Genomic DNA, 15,698 nt, shown 5'->3' with positions numbered 1-15,698 from the left:
TGCAACCACGAGGGACAGAAAATGACCTGAACGGAGCGGGGAGTTGCTGACAGCCATGCTTCCAGGAGCTGGAGCTTTGAGACAGATGTTAAATATCACAGCACTTGTGATAAAACTCTGAAAGTTGGCAACACTGAAATTCCCCAACACAAGGGGTAATGTCAAATAAAACTCACACAGAATCCTCAAGAGAGAATCATGACAGGTTTCAGAGTAGCAGCCGTGTTAGTCTGTATCCGCAAAAATAACAGGAGTACTTGTGGCACCTTAGAGACTAACAAATTTATTAGAGCATAAGCTTTCGTGGGCTACAACCCACTTCTTCGGATGCATATAGAGTGAACCATATATTGAGGAGATATATATACACACACATACAGAGAGCATGAACAGGTGGGAGTTGTCTTACCAACTCTGAGAGAGAATCAGTCACCCAGCGGGAAAGGTTATAACACAAAGAAAGCGAAGGTAAGAGAAAGGCCATGATACAAACTTCCATAAACTAAAGGAAAAGTTACTTATACCACAGCAACCTAGGGGAGACGAGGCGTGTGTAGATTGTGCAGACCTTTCTATGACTGTCCCCCTTTTTAAAATCTGCTTTGATCAGCAGTGGGAAAGTTAACTGTTGACACTGAGTGTCATTAGGCATCAGAATGAACATTCCATTGGGATTAGGAGGGGTAGTTCTCACCTCAGAGCTATTACTTCAGGTTGGCTGTAAACTCAGGCAGACCTTACTGCATTAATTTTTGTTTGGGTCACATTTTGAAAATTAGCTTTACTACCAGACAGTCTACTGACTTTTTTTTTTTTTTTAATTAAAATTTGGATGGTGGTTTGTAGGAATCATCCAACAGGAGAAAGTAATAATGATCTACCATAAACCAGCCCACAGTAGATTCCAGTTCCTTCTGCTACAGCAGGAATTAATTTAAATCCACAAAAAGAAAGAACATTCAGCAATCCAAGATGGTAAAATCTGGACAGAACTCTTCCAAAACCCATACAGAGGACCTCATCCAGAAAAAATTCTCTCTAACAAAAACATTTGTATGACCAAAATATACGTAGGAGGAGATGCCATTAAAATCTGCCAGATCCCACAGACTCTCCCACTACAATATAAACAAAACTTCCAGAAACTCTAGAGGAAGAAATCTTGAGGCCTGGATAATATTTCATGTATGTTTGGTTGTTTTGCAAAGCTTTAGTTTTAAACTCTTGTTCCTAGTGAAATATAAGGGAACCTATTTCTCTCACTGTTGTCTCCAGAGCAAGATGTTTGACTCCGTTGTAAGTTGTCTCCATGATGGTTGCATCTGTTGATTGTACTGAGATAGGTTAGTCTTTGTCCTCCACGTGTTCTCCTCCCTGAAAGTGATATCCAATCTAACATGTACCTTGTGCTTCTGTGCAGTTCGAACATTCACAATGCCACAATAGTTCAAGAATTGTAATATCAGTTGTTTAGATACTAGAATAACCTTTTTAGAATCCCTTCTCTTGTACACCTCCTCAGCTACTCTTGCTTTATTTTCCATCTAGTGCCACAGGAGAACAGAAACAGAAGGAAAACAGCATCAAAGGTTGCAGGATCTTAACAATATGCCACTCTTCAATGCCCCAGAGAACTTCAGCTTTGAGAAACCTTCACAGTGGACAGCCTGGAAGCAGGATTTTGCAAGATTTCAAATGGCAAACAAGCTTTACAAAGACACTGGAGATATACAGGTATCATCCGTAATTTATGCTATAGGGAAGTAGGCAGAGGATATCTTTAAATTCTTTGACTTTTCTGAAGACAGTCACAAAGAGGACTATGAAAGGGTTCTGGTTATGTTTGATGCCTACTTTATACCCCAGAGAAATGTGGTTTGTGTTTTCAGCAGAAAATTTAAGAACGAGGGGAAAACATTGAATGTTTTATAAGAGCTCTGCATGCATTGGCTGAAAACTATGATTTTGGAAATTGTGAAACACAAAAATCTTTCACAGCAGCTACAATTGAATCATAGAATCATAGAATATCAGGGTTGGAAGGGACCTCAGGAGGTCACCTAGTCCCACCCCCTGCTCAAAGCAGAACCAATCCCCAACTAAGGCCGAAGACAGCCTTAAGTCTAGCTACTCCTATATAGACAGCTGCAGCTGTGCTACTGTACTGCTTTAATGCAGACACTACCTATGCCAATGGGAGGGGTACTCCCATCAGTGTAGGTAATCCATCTCCCCCAGAGGCAGTAACTATCTACAGTTGGGGTTAGGTCAGTTTAACTACATTGCTCAGGCTGTGGATTTTTCACAGCCCTAAGTGACGTAACTGAGCACACCTAATTTTTTAGTGTAGACCAGGCCTAGCTTAGAAGCTGTTATCAGAGGCAGCATGAATGCTAGAAATCATTGTCATAAAACCTCTGAGGCAAGGTGTAACATTATTGACGTGAACTGGGACAGTATAGATCACTGGTACAACCAAGGTTCTGTAGTGGTACCAAATCTTGTATAAAGGGGGTCAAATAAGGTGTCTAAGACAAGGTTATGTTTGCTGGTTATGATTATGCTATCTGTGTGCATGGATCATTTTTGTATTTAAAGTTATAAGTATTGGCTCTATACTGTCTGTATTTCAAACTTGTGCTAGGCTTTTGGGTGACACCCCAGACAAGTTGGCATCAGCTCTGCCTAGCCTGTTTGATGGCCCATTAAGGACCATCAGCTACACAACTGACCCATTGAGAGAAGGCAGATAAACCTTGTAACTGAGCAAGGCAGGGACATGCCTATGGACAGAACTCTAAAGTTCTTTCATGCCATGTGCTGGAATGCTTGTCTTTGGAACAAAGGAAGAAAGGTCACAAGGCAAGAGACTATAAAAGTCTGCTGCAGCTCCTCCATCTTGTCTTCAGTCCTGCTTCTTGCCTCTGGAGGGACTTTGCTAAAAACTGAAGCTCTGAACAAAGGACTGAATGACCCATCCCAGCTGTGGATGTTCCAGAGACTTGATTTGGACCTGCAGTTTATTCCATCACTGCTATAAGCCTGAACCAAGAACTTTGCCATTACTGTGTGTAATTGATTCCATTTAACCAATTCTAGCTCTCATCTCTATCTTTTTCCTTTTATGAATAAACCTTTAGATTTTAGATTCTAAAGGATTGGCAACAGCGTGATTTGTGGGTAAGATCTGATTTGTATATTGACCTGGGTCTTGGGCGTGGTCCTTTGGGATCGAGAGAACCTTTTTCTTTTACTGGGGTCTTGGTTTTCATAACCATTTGTCCCCATAACGAGTGGCATTGGTGGTGATACTGGGAAACTGGAGTGTCTGAGGGAATTGCTTGTGTGACCTATGGTTAGCCAGTGGGGTGAGACCGAAGTCTTCTCTGTTTGGCTGGTTTGGTTTGCCTTGGCGTGCATAGAAACCCCAGCCTTGGGCTGTAACTGCCCAGCTTTAAGCAATTTGTCCTGAATTGGTACTCTCAGTTGGGTCCCACCAACGCCAGCATCGGTACAGTGGTGTTTACAGAACACCAAACAGGAAAAAAAAAAAAAAAAAAGAATGTAATTTTAAATTGCTCAGACTTTCACACATGAAAGTCATACAGTTTTGCTAATCATTGTCCTGTACCTAGCTGGGTACTTTGGGAAGTGCTTGGTTCTGATTGTCCTGACATTTTATTCACTGCTTGGTAAATGTTTTATTTTCCCTCAAAAATCTTTTTTTTTTTTTATGGGTAAGTAAAAATCTAACCCCTTTGTTCCACTTTGGCACAGGAAAAAAGTGAGACAGTGCATAGATCTTCCTAGCTGATTCCCTTACTGTCATTTATAAGTCTTTACATCACTCTGGCAATGTAGAGGCCTTAAAACTTTTACAGGTTTTTATGCTCCTGGGGGAATTGACTGAGAATGGGAACAGTTAACTAACAATAGAATAATTAACAATGTTACTATGCAGACAGGTTGCTACATTTCTGCATCAGAGAATGAGATCAATTGACCATCAACAGCAACATTAACAAAATGTGTTTTGTTTTTTTTACAAAAGCTATTTTCTTTAACTTAAAAACAAATAATTTTCAGTAACATGATACCAATATTTAATTAAGTGTTTTTTTTCAATTCTCAAGACGTTACAGGCAGGCAGGCAGGCTGCTACACTTCTGTCTCGGGGACAGAGCCTTCCTCCTGCATAATAAAAAGACCTACCCTCCTCCATGCCCCTCCAGCCGCAGTATCAAGAGAGAGGGATAGAGGCTATGTCTATGTCTATATGCATCCGAAGAAGTGGGTTGTAGCCCACGAAAGCTTATGCTCTAATAAATTTGTTAGTCTCTAAGGTGCCACAAGTACTCCTGTTATTTTATGTCTACACTGCCACTTTCAGCATTAAAACTTTAGTTGTTCCGGGGTGTGAAAAAACACCCCCCTGAGCAACAAAAATTTGAGCATTAAAAACCGCCAGTCTAGCGCGCTCCCAGCGATAAAGCTAACCACCGCTTGTTTGGGATGGGGTTTTTTTATCGCCGGGAGAGCTCTCCCTCGGCTGCCATGGCCGTGCTGTAACGTGGGCAGTGTAGACATACCCAGAGTCTTTCTTGCTTGTTGGTCAGCCCTGCCCCCCGACGGTGATCAATGTCTCCCCCACAGGCACACATGCTGAGCCCTCCTCCCCCGGCAGTGATATGTGTCTCTGAAGCTGCTCCAGGCACGCTGGAACAGACACGCTGCCAGGGAAGAGACGCATGTCCCCCCGAGATTTCTTTTTGTGTTTTTCTGTGTTGGGGGGTGGGGGGCACCAGAAACATGCGGGCCATATGGATTCTGCGCCTCCGCATGGGCACAGAATTCTGTCCGGAGTAAAATAGGCATACACTGTGAGGCATACAAACAGCCAGACGGAGACTGTTACTTCATATGCTACCCTTTGGTGAACTCTTATACAGATATCCGACCCAGTGGATCCCTGTAAAGCCCCATGCACCCCTCTGTGCCCTCTGCCAATTGGCACCAAGGGATCTCTGGGTCACACAACTCATTAACAACACTACTTGACAATGTAATTCAACTTATTGTACTAGACGGGAGTAGTCCGGGGCCCACTATAATGGCAGGTTATACCAACTGGGGCAAAACCCAACAGACATTCAGAACCTGGCATTCTGCAAATGAGTCCTGTTTGTATGTAGGAACTTGCCCAGCCAGGCCTGCAAAACAGAACTAGGGCAGTTTTCTCTGTTAATTATTGTACAACAAAAAGCCACGCTCTTTCTAGAATCATCTCACCTAAAGCAACACACTCTGTCTGTTATAAAGCACTAGAAGATCAAACACATACGCTAGATAAAAAGGCACTCCATTCCGAGGTAGCTTCACTCCCAGCCCTCAGTAACATGGATTGCAAGAGCCAGACAAACTAGTTTACTCAGAACCAGATAATGTGTCCATACAAGGAGAGATTAAAAAGACTGGGACTGTTCAGTGTGCAGTTCTCATTACTCTAGGGTTACCATATTTCAACAATCAAAAAAGAGGACACGGGGTGCCGCCCTAGCCCTGCCCCCTCCCACTTCCCACCCCCCTCAGAATCCCCCTAGCCCCTACCTGTCCCCTGACTGCCCTCTCCTGAGACCCCCCCCACCCTAACTGCCCCCAGGACCCCACCCCCTATCTAAGTCTCCCTGCTCCCTGTCCCCTAACTGCTCTCTATACCCCCTTCTCCTGACAGCCCCCCCCAGAACCCCTGACCAATCTAACCCCCCGGTTCCCTGTCCCTTGCCTGCCCCCCCCCCGCCGGCCGAGGGAGAGCTGTGAGCTCCACATGCAGCCAAACACTGTGGCGCTGCTCTGCGGGGGAGGAGGGAGTGGGGGAGGGGGAGGGACTGTGGCTGCTAGAGGCCCCAGTGGCTGCGAGCGGCTTTCAATCAGGCCCAGCCGTCCAATCAGCCGCGCCGCACTCTGCATGAGGGGAAGGGGGAAATCCCGGACATTTCTACTTTATTAGAAATCCCCCCCGGACGGCCATTTAAAGCTGAAAAAGCCGGACATGTCCGGGGAAACCCAGACAGATGGTAACCCTACATTACTCCATCTCAAAAAAGATATATTGGCATTGGAGAAAGTACAGAGAAGGGCAACAAAAATGAGAAGGGGTCTGGAATAGCGTCCATACAAGGAAAGGTTGAAAACACTGGGACTGTTCAATATGTAAAAAAAGAGACGACTAAGGGGGGATATGATGATAGAGGTCTACAATATGGAGAAAGTGACTAGGGAAGTGTTATTTACCCCTTCCCATAACATAAGAACCAGGATCACCCAAGGAGATTAATAGGCAGCAGGTTTAAAACAAACCTAAGGAAGTATTTCTTCAGCCAATGAACAGTGAACCTGTGGAACTCATTGCCAGGGGATGTTGTGAAGGCCAAAAGTATAAGTGGGTTCAAAAAAGAACTAGACAAGTTCCTGGAGAACAGGTCCATCAATGGCTGCTAGCCACGATGGTGAGGGAGGCAGCCCCCTGCTCTGGTGGCCAGAAGCTGGGACTGGATGACGGGATAAATCGCCCCGTCCTGATCATTCGCTCTGACGCACCTGGCAGTGGCCACTGCCAGACGCCGGGCTGCTGGGCTGGGTGGGCCGAGGGTCTGACCCATTGCCTGTCGTAAGGCTGTGTGACGGCCTTGCCCCTGCTGCAGTGCTGCCAAGCTCTGGGGGCAATGCTGGGAAACCAAACCACGAACCAGTGAGGAGGGAAAGGGCCAACTCCTGGCAAACGGCTCCTCTCTGCCCGGAGGCAAGATGGCGGCGCAGGCCTCACCCGGGGTCACCTGGGAAAGGGCCGACACGTGATCCCAAAGTGAGGCCGCCGCCGCCATGTTGAATGAGGGCAGAGGGCAGTGAGGCTGCCGCCGCCAGCTTGAGTGTGGGCAGCGGACCCGCTGATCGCGGCGGGTGAGTCGGTTCGGGCCGCGGGGAGGGAGCGGAGACACCGCCCTCGCGCTGCCAAGCGGGCCGGCAGTGGGCGGGGCTACGGCCTGCGGGAGCCACTGGGCCCGGTGAGTAACCTGCCCCCGACCCTCCCGCTCCTCCCTCCCGGCCTAACCCGCCCTCCCCCTCCAGGCCTGACCCCCCCCCCCCCCGCCGGGTGCCCCAGTCCCTCTCCGTCGCCCTGACCCCCCCCCCGCCGAGTGCCCCAGTCCCTCTGCTCCCCCCCCCCTGCTGGGTGCCCCAGTCTCTCCCCCCCCCTAACCCCCCCCCCCCGCCGGGTGCCCCCGACCCCCTCCCGCTGGGTGCTCCGTCCCTCCCCCTCTAGGCCTGACGCCCCCCTCCGCCCTCCCCCGCCGGGTGCCCCAGTCTTCCCCCCTCCAGGCCTGTCCCCCCCGTTCGGTGCCCCCGTCCCCCCGCCGGGTGCCCCCGTCCCTCCGCGCCACCCCCCGCTGGGTGCTCCGTCCCTTCCCCTCCAGGCCTGACCCCCCCCCCCCGCCGGGTGCCCCCGTCCCTCCGCGCCCCCCCCCCGCTGGCTTCCCCAGTCCCTCTTCTCCCCCCTCGCTGGGTGCTCCGTCCCTTCCCCTCCAGGCCTGACCCCCCCCGCCGCCGGGTGCCCCGTCCCTCCGCCTCCCCCTCCCCGCTGCGTGCTCCGTCCCTCCTTCTCCAGGCCTGACCCCCCGCTCCGCCCTCCCCCGTTGGGTGCCCCTGCCCCCCCCCCCAGTTCGGTGCCCCAGTCCCTCCGCCTCGCCCTGACCCCCCCCCGCCGGGTGCCCCCAACCCGCTCCCGCTCCTCCCTCCCGGCTTAACCCGCCCTCCCCCTCCAGGCCTGACCCCCCCCGCCGGGTGCCCCCGACCCCCTCCCGGCCTAACCCGCCCTCCCCCTCTAGGCCTGAACCCCCCCGCCGTGTGCCCCTGTCCCTCCGCCCCCCCCCTCCCGCTGGGTGCTCCGTCCCTCCCCCTCTAGGCCTGACGCCCCCCTCCGCCCTCCCCCGCCGGGTGCCCCAGTCCTCCCCCCTCCAGGCCTGTCCCCCCCGTTCGGTGCCTCCCCCCCCCGCCGGTTGCCCCCGTCCCTCCGCGCCACCCCCCGCTGGGTGCTCCGTCCCTTCCCCTCCAGGCCTGACCCCCCCGCCCCCGCCGGGTGCCCCCGTCCCTCCGCGCCCCCCCCCGCTGGCTGCCCCAGTCCCTCTGCTTCCCCCTCGCTGGGTGCTCCGTCCCTCCCCCTCCAGGCCTGACCCCCCCCGCCGCCGGGTGCCCCGTCCCTCCGCCTCCCCCTCCCCGCTGGGTGCTCCGTCCCTCCTCCTCCAGGCCTGACCCCCCGCTCCGCCCTCCCCCGTTGGGTGCCCCTGCCCCCCCCCCCCAGTTCGGTGCCCCAGTCCCTCCGCCTCGCCCTGACCCCCCCCCCTGCCGGGTGCCCCCAACCCGCTCCCGCTCCTCCCTCCCGGCTTAACCCGCCCTCCCCCTCCAGGCCTGACCCCCCCCCCCCCGCCGGGTGCCCCCGACCCCCTCCCGGCCTAACCCGCCCTCCCCCTCTAGGCCTGAACCCCCCCCCGCCGTGTGCCCCGCCCTCCCCCTCCAGGCCTGACCCCCTCCCTCCGCACTCCCCCGTTGGGTGCCCCAGTCCTCCCCCCTCCAGGCCTGCCCCCCCCCGCCGGGTGCCCCAGTCCCTCCGCCCCCCCCGCTGGGTGCCCCAGTCTCTCCCCCTCGCCCTGACCCCCACCCCCGCCGGGTGCCCCTGACCCTCCGCCCCCCCTCCCCGCTGGGTGCCCCAGTCCTTCCCCTTCCAGGCCTGCCCACCCCGCTGAGTGCCTCCTCCCTCCCACCCCCCGCTGGGTGCCCCAGTCCCTGCAGGCCTGACCACCCCACCCCCCGCTGGGTGCCCCAGTCTCTCCCCCTCGCCCTGACCCCCACCCCCGCCGGGTGCCCCTGACCCTCCGCCCCCCCTCCCCGCTGGGTGCCCCAGTCCTTCCCCCTCCAGGCCTGCCCACCCCGCTGGGTGCCTCCTCCCTCCCACCCCCCGCTGGGTGTCCCTGCCCCTCCAGGCCTGAGTGCCCCCCCAGGCCACTCTGGAGGGTGTCCCAAACCACTCCCACACGTTACCAGGGGGAGGAGGGGTCATAGCAAGAGACTGTAAGACCCTGTCCAGGGGTGGCGCTCTTAGGAGTTAGCTGGGGCTCAGGGCCAGCCTTGGCCGATACCCCCTAGCCCAGCCCTCTGAAAGCCATGGTTGGTTTTATGTGAGCACTTAGGCCCCTGTCCTGCAGGAGAGCCTGCGTCAGCAAGTCTCTACCAGAGCACCGGGTCCTCCCAGCAGAGAGCTCCTGGCAGGATCAGGGCCTTAGAGAAGTGCTGTCTAGTGGGTAAATTGCAGGCCTGGGACTCCGGGCTCCTGGGTTCTAGTCCTGCCTCTGTGACTGATCTGCTGGTCGGGCGATGCTGGCCCTCTTTGGCCAGATCTCCCGAGATGCTGAGCCGTGGGCTGCTCTCATTGGCTTTAGTGGAACTGCGGTGTGCTCAGCACCTCAGGAAATCAGGCCTCTCCCTGGGATGCAGCATCCCCCGTGGGGAAGTAGTAATTCCTGTCAATAAGGCCAGGCTCTCAAGGCTGCAGGGAGGTGGAATGAAATAATGGCTGCAAAGAGCCCCAAGGCCTCTGGGCAGAAGAGGCTAGGGAAGGGCCTAGTGTGGAATTAGCCCGTGTGGTGATTAGTCCATGGTGCTGATTGTCAGCAACGTGTATCATTCTTGAGAGGAGGGAGCCGTTTACAAAGCAGCAGCCCCTGTCTCAGACCTCTCCGAAACTTACCTGTGGAGGAGAGTCATTCATTTTTGGCCTCATTTTTCAAGCATTTTTAAGCTGTCGCAGCTTGGCAGGTCTGTAGCTGCAGTGTCAAGATTTTGAATTATCCTGTCAGTAATTGTTTTCTGATTCATCAAAATGATAGATGGGGAGAGAGAAAGTGACAGATAATCACCAGTTGGGGATCTTCAAGGGTACCCCTACAAATGTTACGGGTGGAGAGAAGCATGTGTGAGTTATCTCATCATTGGGTCACCTTTGCTGTTGGAACATTTAGAAGGAGATGTTCTTAGCAAGTGGGTGACTGGAAAGCAAGATGCGAGCCAGTTTGCACAAGTTGTAGTAAGTAATTCATTCTTTAGTCTGTGTCATTGCTGTGAAAGCAAATCGCATTGCCTCAGTTACCGGTAGTTGTCCCCCTGAAAGATCGCTGATAAATGCTTCCTTTTTTGCCTTGTTCACTTAGTGTATCTTGTACAGACGGTCTCTCTGCCTCCTCAGCCCCTTCCTGCGGTGGGAGTTGTGTGGGTAAAGCTCTGTGCATCTCTTTTGGAGAATGTCAGGGATAAGTAAATCATCAGACCGCCAACTGATGCTTCTAAGTGATCCCTTATCGAATGTGGTGCTGCATGCAGAAGGTGCGTTGCACAATTGGAAGGGAGTTAGGGACGTGGATGTTTTTACTCATTTTTGTTTGCCTTGTTTTCCTGGTAAATCTAGGTTTACAATCAGATTCCCCAAATACGGGGCTATTGCACAGCTGAAAGGACTCAGACAGCAGAGACCAAAGGTCTGTTTGGTGCTGCTTCTGTCCATCATCCCAAAGGGCTTGGTCTGTGCATCTCTTTCCTCTGATAAGGCTCCTCCCCCACTCTAATGGAATCTCAGACGGGCAGTTGCCTGCATCCAGGAGGTGCGTGTCTGGTGCAGGGGAGAGAACCGAAGAGCAGTAAGAAGGAATCTCCAGCCATGTCCAAATGTAGCTCAGCTGGAGCAAGACAGTTTTGTCTTTCAAGAGCTAACACCCTTCCACATGCTGCAGGGTCTTGTTGGGAGCAGGGCTTTGGAGTGGAGCTGGAGCGCGGAGCAGCTCCGGAGCAGTGGAGCTGCAGGTTTTTGCCTGGAGCTTGCTCCAGAGCCGGAGCACAGCTCCAAAGCCCTGGTTGGGAGCCCTGTTTTATTTTGCAGTAGCAGACAAACAGGAATTTATTGATTGTGCCTTGACAGTTGCAGTCCCTTTTAAAATCAATGCATAGAATTGATACAGCACTCTTCATCTTCCAGGGGCTTCCCAAACCTTATTCATAGATTGCAAGGCCAGGAGGGACCATTGCGATCATTTCACAGAATTGTAGGACTGGAAGGGACCGCGAGAGGCCATCAGGTCCGGTCCCCTGCACTCATGGCAGGACTAAGTATTGTCTACCAGTGTTTCTCAAATGCAGCCACCAGGGCCTTTTCTTGCAGCCACAGCCTCCTGGGCTCGGGGGCAGAGGGGGCGCAGTGTTCCCCTCTCCCAGGGCCACACAGACACTGGAGGTTCAGGCAGCTGGTGAATTCCCCACTTTCCCAGGCTTTGGCCACAGGGCTTCAGGCTCCATCCACATGGTGGCAGGCTCTGGTTCCAGGCTCACCACCCCCTGCTGCCTCTCTGCCCACCTCCCCATCCAGGGCTTAATTTGTCCCAGGGTTTGCTGTGGCTGAGTAAAGTTGCTGTGAAAAGTGATATTAACAAACATACAAATATCACTTTTCACAGCAAAAGACTTACCAGCTAGCAAGTCTTAGAAGAAAAAAAAGTGCAACCAAAAAAACAAAAGAAACAACAACAAAAAGACAAGAACATGCAAAGCGCCTTATTTGTTTTTATTCTGTTTAGGTCCAGTAAAGAATAGAGACAACTGTAAATTATTTTTATTACTGAGTCTAAAAAAACCCTACCTAAATAAATTACAGTGATTTGGACATGTATATGCACATATTTATTTGTTTTTCCTAAAGTTAATCAAATATTTTAGGAAAAATTGTCAGCACAGCCACCAGCAAGAGTTGGTGGCCACACTCTGAGGCCACCAAAAATTTTGTTGTGAGACCCCCTAGTCTAGACCAGTAGTTTTCAATCTTTTTTTCTAGGGACCCAGTTGAAGAAAATGGTTGGTGCCCGTGACCCAACGGAGCTGGGGATGAGGGGTTTGGGGTGCAGGAAGGGGTTCCGGGTTTGGGGGGGCTCAGGGCTGGGGCAGGGGATTGGGGTGTGGGGTTTCATAGAATATCAGGGTTGGAAGGGACCTCAGGAGGTCATCTAGTCCAACCCCCTGCTCAAAGCAGGACCAATCCCCAGACAGATTTTTGCCCTAGATCCCTAAATGGCCCCCTCAAGGATTGAACTCACAACCCCAGGTTTAGCTGGGGCATGGGCTTACCTCCGGTGGCTCCCGGTCAGCGGCACAGCCGGGGTGCAGAGGCAGGCTTCCTGCCTGACCTGGCACTGTGGACCACGCTGCACCCCAGAAGCGTCCAGCAGTAGATCTGGCTCCCAGGCGGAGGCGTGCAATTGGCTCCACGCGGCTTTTGCCTGCAGGCACCGACCCCCTCCAGCTCTCATTGGATGGTTCCCGGCTAATGGGAGTACAGAGCTGGTGCTCAGGGTGGGGGCAGCACACGGAGCCCCGTGGCTGCCCTGCCTAGAAGCCGGACCTGATGCTGGCCACTTCCAGGACGCAGCACAGTATGGGAACAGGTAAGCACTAGCCTGCCTTAGCTGGGCAGCACCACCAATGGGACTTTTAACGTCCCGGGTGGTGGTGCTGACCACAGCCACTAGGGTCCCTGGGTGCTGAGCCAGGCGACCCAATGCCATACATGCCACAACCCAGTACTGGGTCATGACCCGAACTTTGAAAAACACTGATCTAGACCATTCCTAACAGGTGTTTGTCTGAACTGCTCTCAGAATTCTCCAATGATGGAGATTCCACAACCCCCCTTGGCAATTTATTCTAGTGCTTAACCACCCTGACAGTTAGGGAGTTTTTCCTAATGTCCAACCCAAACCACCCTTGCTGCAATTTAAGCCCATTGCTTCTTGTCCTGTCCTCAGAGGTTAAGAAGAACAATTTACCTCCCTCCTCTTGTAACAAACTTTTATGCACTTGAAAACTGTTAACACTCATGACACCCCCCTCGGTCTTCTCTTCTTTAGTGTGACCTCCTCCGGTATAACACAGGCTCTAGAACTGCCCCCAAAGAATTCTAGAGCAAATATTTTGGGAAAACATCCAATCTTGATTTAAAAATTGTTAGTGATGGAGAATCCACCACGACCCTGGGTAAACTGTTCCAATGGTTAATTACCCTCCCTGTTAAAAATTTACACTTTATGTAGCTTTCCCCTCCAGCCATTGGGTCATGTTATAGCTTTCTGTGCCAGTTTGAAGAGCCCATTGTCAAATACTGTAGGGCAGGTTTTCTAATTCTTTAATCACTCTCATGGCACTTCTCTAAACCTTCTCCAATTTATCAACCTCCTTCTTGAACCGTAGGCACCAGACCTGGGCACAGGGTTCCAACAGCGGTAGCACCTATGCCAAATACAGAGGGAAGATCACTTCTCTGCTCCTACTCGAGATCCCCTGTTTATGCATCCAAGGATCGCATTAGCCTTTTCAGCCACCAGGTTGCACAGGTACTGCACGTTCAGCTGATTATCCACCACAATCCCCAAATCTGTTTCCGAGTCACTGCTTCCCAGGGTAGAGTCCTCCATCGTGTGACACTGGCGATGTTCTTTGGTCCTAGGTGTACACGTTTACATTTAGCAATATTAAAACATATTTTTCCTTGCACCCAGCTCACCCAGGGATCCAGAGCATTCTGTAAAAAGAACAGGAGTACTTGTGGCACCTTAGAGACTAACAAATTTATTTCAGCATAAGCTTTCGTGGGCTACAGCCCACTTCTTCAGATGCATAGAGTGAAACACACAGACAGAAGATAATTATACATACAGAGAACATGAAAAGGTGGAAGTACGCATACCAATTGTAAGAGGCCAATCAATTGAGATGAGCTATCAGTAGCAGCAGAAGAAAAAACTTTGAAGTGATCGTCTCAAAGTTTTTTCTTCTGCTGCTACTGATAGCTCATCTCAATTGATTGGCCTCTTACAATTGGTATGCGTACTTCCACCTTTTCATGTTCTCTGTATGTATAAATATCTTCTGTCTGTGTGTTCCACTCTATGCATCTGAAGAAGTGAGCTGTAGCCCACGAAAGCTTATGCTGAAATAAATTTGTTAGTCTCTAAGGTGCCACAAGTACTCCTGTTCTTTTTACGGATACAGACTAACACGGTTGCTACTTTGTAAACAGAGCATTCTGTATTAGCGACCTGTCCTCTTCCTTATTTCACATTTCCTCAATTTGTGTGTCATGTGCAAACTTTATCAGTGATGATTTTTTGATTTCTTGCAGGTCCTTGATAAAAATGTTAAATAGGAACAGGTCCCTGCAAGACCCCACTAGAAACACACTGCTTGCTAATGTTTCCCCATTTCTAGTTACATTTTGAGACCTCTGTTAGCCAGCTTTCAATCCATGTAAGGTGGGCCATGTTGATTTATATTGTTCCAATTTTTTAATAAAAATGTCATGTGGTACCAAGTCAAACGCCATTCAGAAGTCTAAGTATATTACATCAACATTGTTACCTTTATCAACCAAACTTGTAATCTTGTCAAAAAAAGATATTGAGTTAGTTAGACAGGATCTATTTTCCATAAACCCATGTTGATTGAAATTAATTATATTACCCTCCTTTAATTATTTATTAATCGAGTGCCATATCAGCTGCTCCATTATATTGCCCCAGATCAATGTCAGACTGACAAGCCATTTACCCTTTTTAAATATTGGCACAATGTTAGCTTCCAGTTTTCTGGAATTTCCCCAGTATTCCAAGACTTATTGAAAATCAACATTAATGGTCCACCAGCTCCTCACCCAGCACTTTTGAAACACTTGGGTGCAAGTTATCTGGACTTGCTGTTTTAAAAATGTCTGATTTTTGTAGTTCCTGTTTAACATCCTCCCGAAATACTATTGGAATGGAAAGTATTTCATCATTCTCACATGCTATTACCACATCATCTGTCTTGTCCCCAAACACAGAACAGAAATGTTTATTGAATGCTCTGCCTTTTCTGCATTACTATTGATAATTCCACCTTTTCCATCTAGTCATGGACCAACATCACTGTTAGAATTGTTTTTCTTCCTAATGTACTTTAAAACTCCTCCTTATTGCCCTTCATTATCAATTAATCCTCACTCCAAGGGTTGTCATCCCAGATTTACAGATGGGGGTAAGTAAGGGAAATATACTAAGTGACTTGCACAAGGCTGCAGGAGGAGGGGATGGGAAGTTGTTTATTCCTGCCTCCCAGTCTTCTCTCACTGAATCTAAGGGTACGTCTTCACTACCCGCCGTATCGGCGGGTAGCAATCGATTTATCCGGGATCGATATATCGCGTCTTGTTAAGACGCGATATATCGATCCCCGAACGCGCTCACCGTCGACTCCGGAACTCCACCAGAGCGAGCGGCGGTAGCGCAGTCGACGGGGGAGCCGTGGCCGTCGATCCCGCGCCGTGTGGACCCCAGGTAATTCGATCCAAGATACTTCGACTTCAGCTACGCTATTCGCGTAGCTGAAGTTGCGTATCTTGGATCGATCCCCCCCCAGTGTAGACCAGCCCTCAGACCATGTCTACGCTACTAAGAGTCAAGTTCCCACCATGCATTTCTCCATTCCATGATGCCTGCTCCATCCTATAATTTTCACACCGTTTTAAAAATCTCGGACAGTCCCACACATCGCTTTTCAGTGTGCACCATATTTCTGGCAGA

The 15,698-nt window shown here is 51.0% G+C and overlaps 1 protein-coding gene across 1 annotated transcript in view; it reads left to right on the top strand.

The window, feature by feature from the left end:
- The first annotated feature begins 6,985 nt into the window (after nucleotides 1-6,985).
- UIMC1 (ubiquitin interaction motif containing 1) overlaps nucleotides 6,986-15,698 on the top strand; it is a 61,969-nt gene continuing 53,256 nt past the window's right edge. Inside the window, exon 1 of the mRNA XM_065409596.1 lies at nucleotides 6,986-7,061. The gene's annotated coding sequence lies outside the window, so the exon portion shown is untranslated. The remainder of the gene's footprint in view (nucleotides 7,062-15,698) is intronic.

The sequence above is a fragment of the Emys orbicularis genome, chromosome 8 (genome assembly GCF_028017835.1).
Source record: "Emys orbicularis isolate rEmyOrb1 chromosome 8, rEmyOrb1.hap1, whole genome shotgun sequence".
Taxonomy (NCBI): Eukaryota; Metazoa; Chordata; order Testudines; family Emydidae; genus Emys; species Emys orbicularis.
The sequence above is the reverse complement of the archived record's forward strand: the minus strand, read 5'-3'. Positions and strand labels throughout refer to the sequence as shown.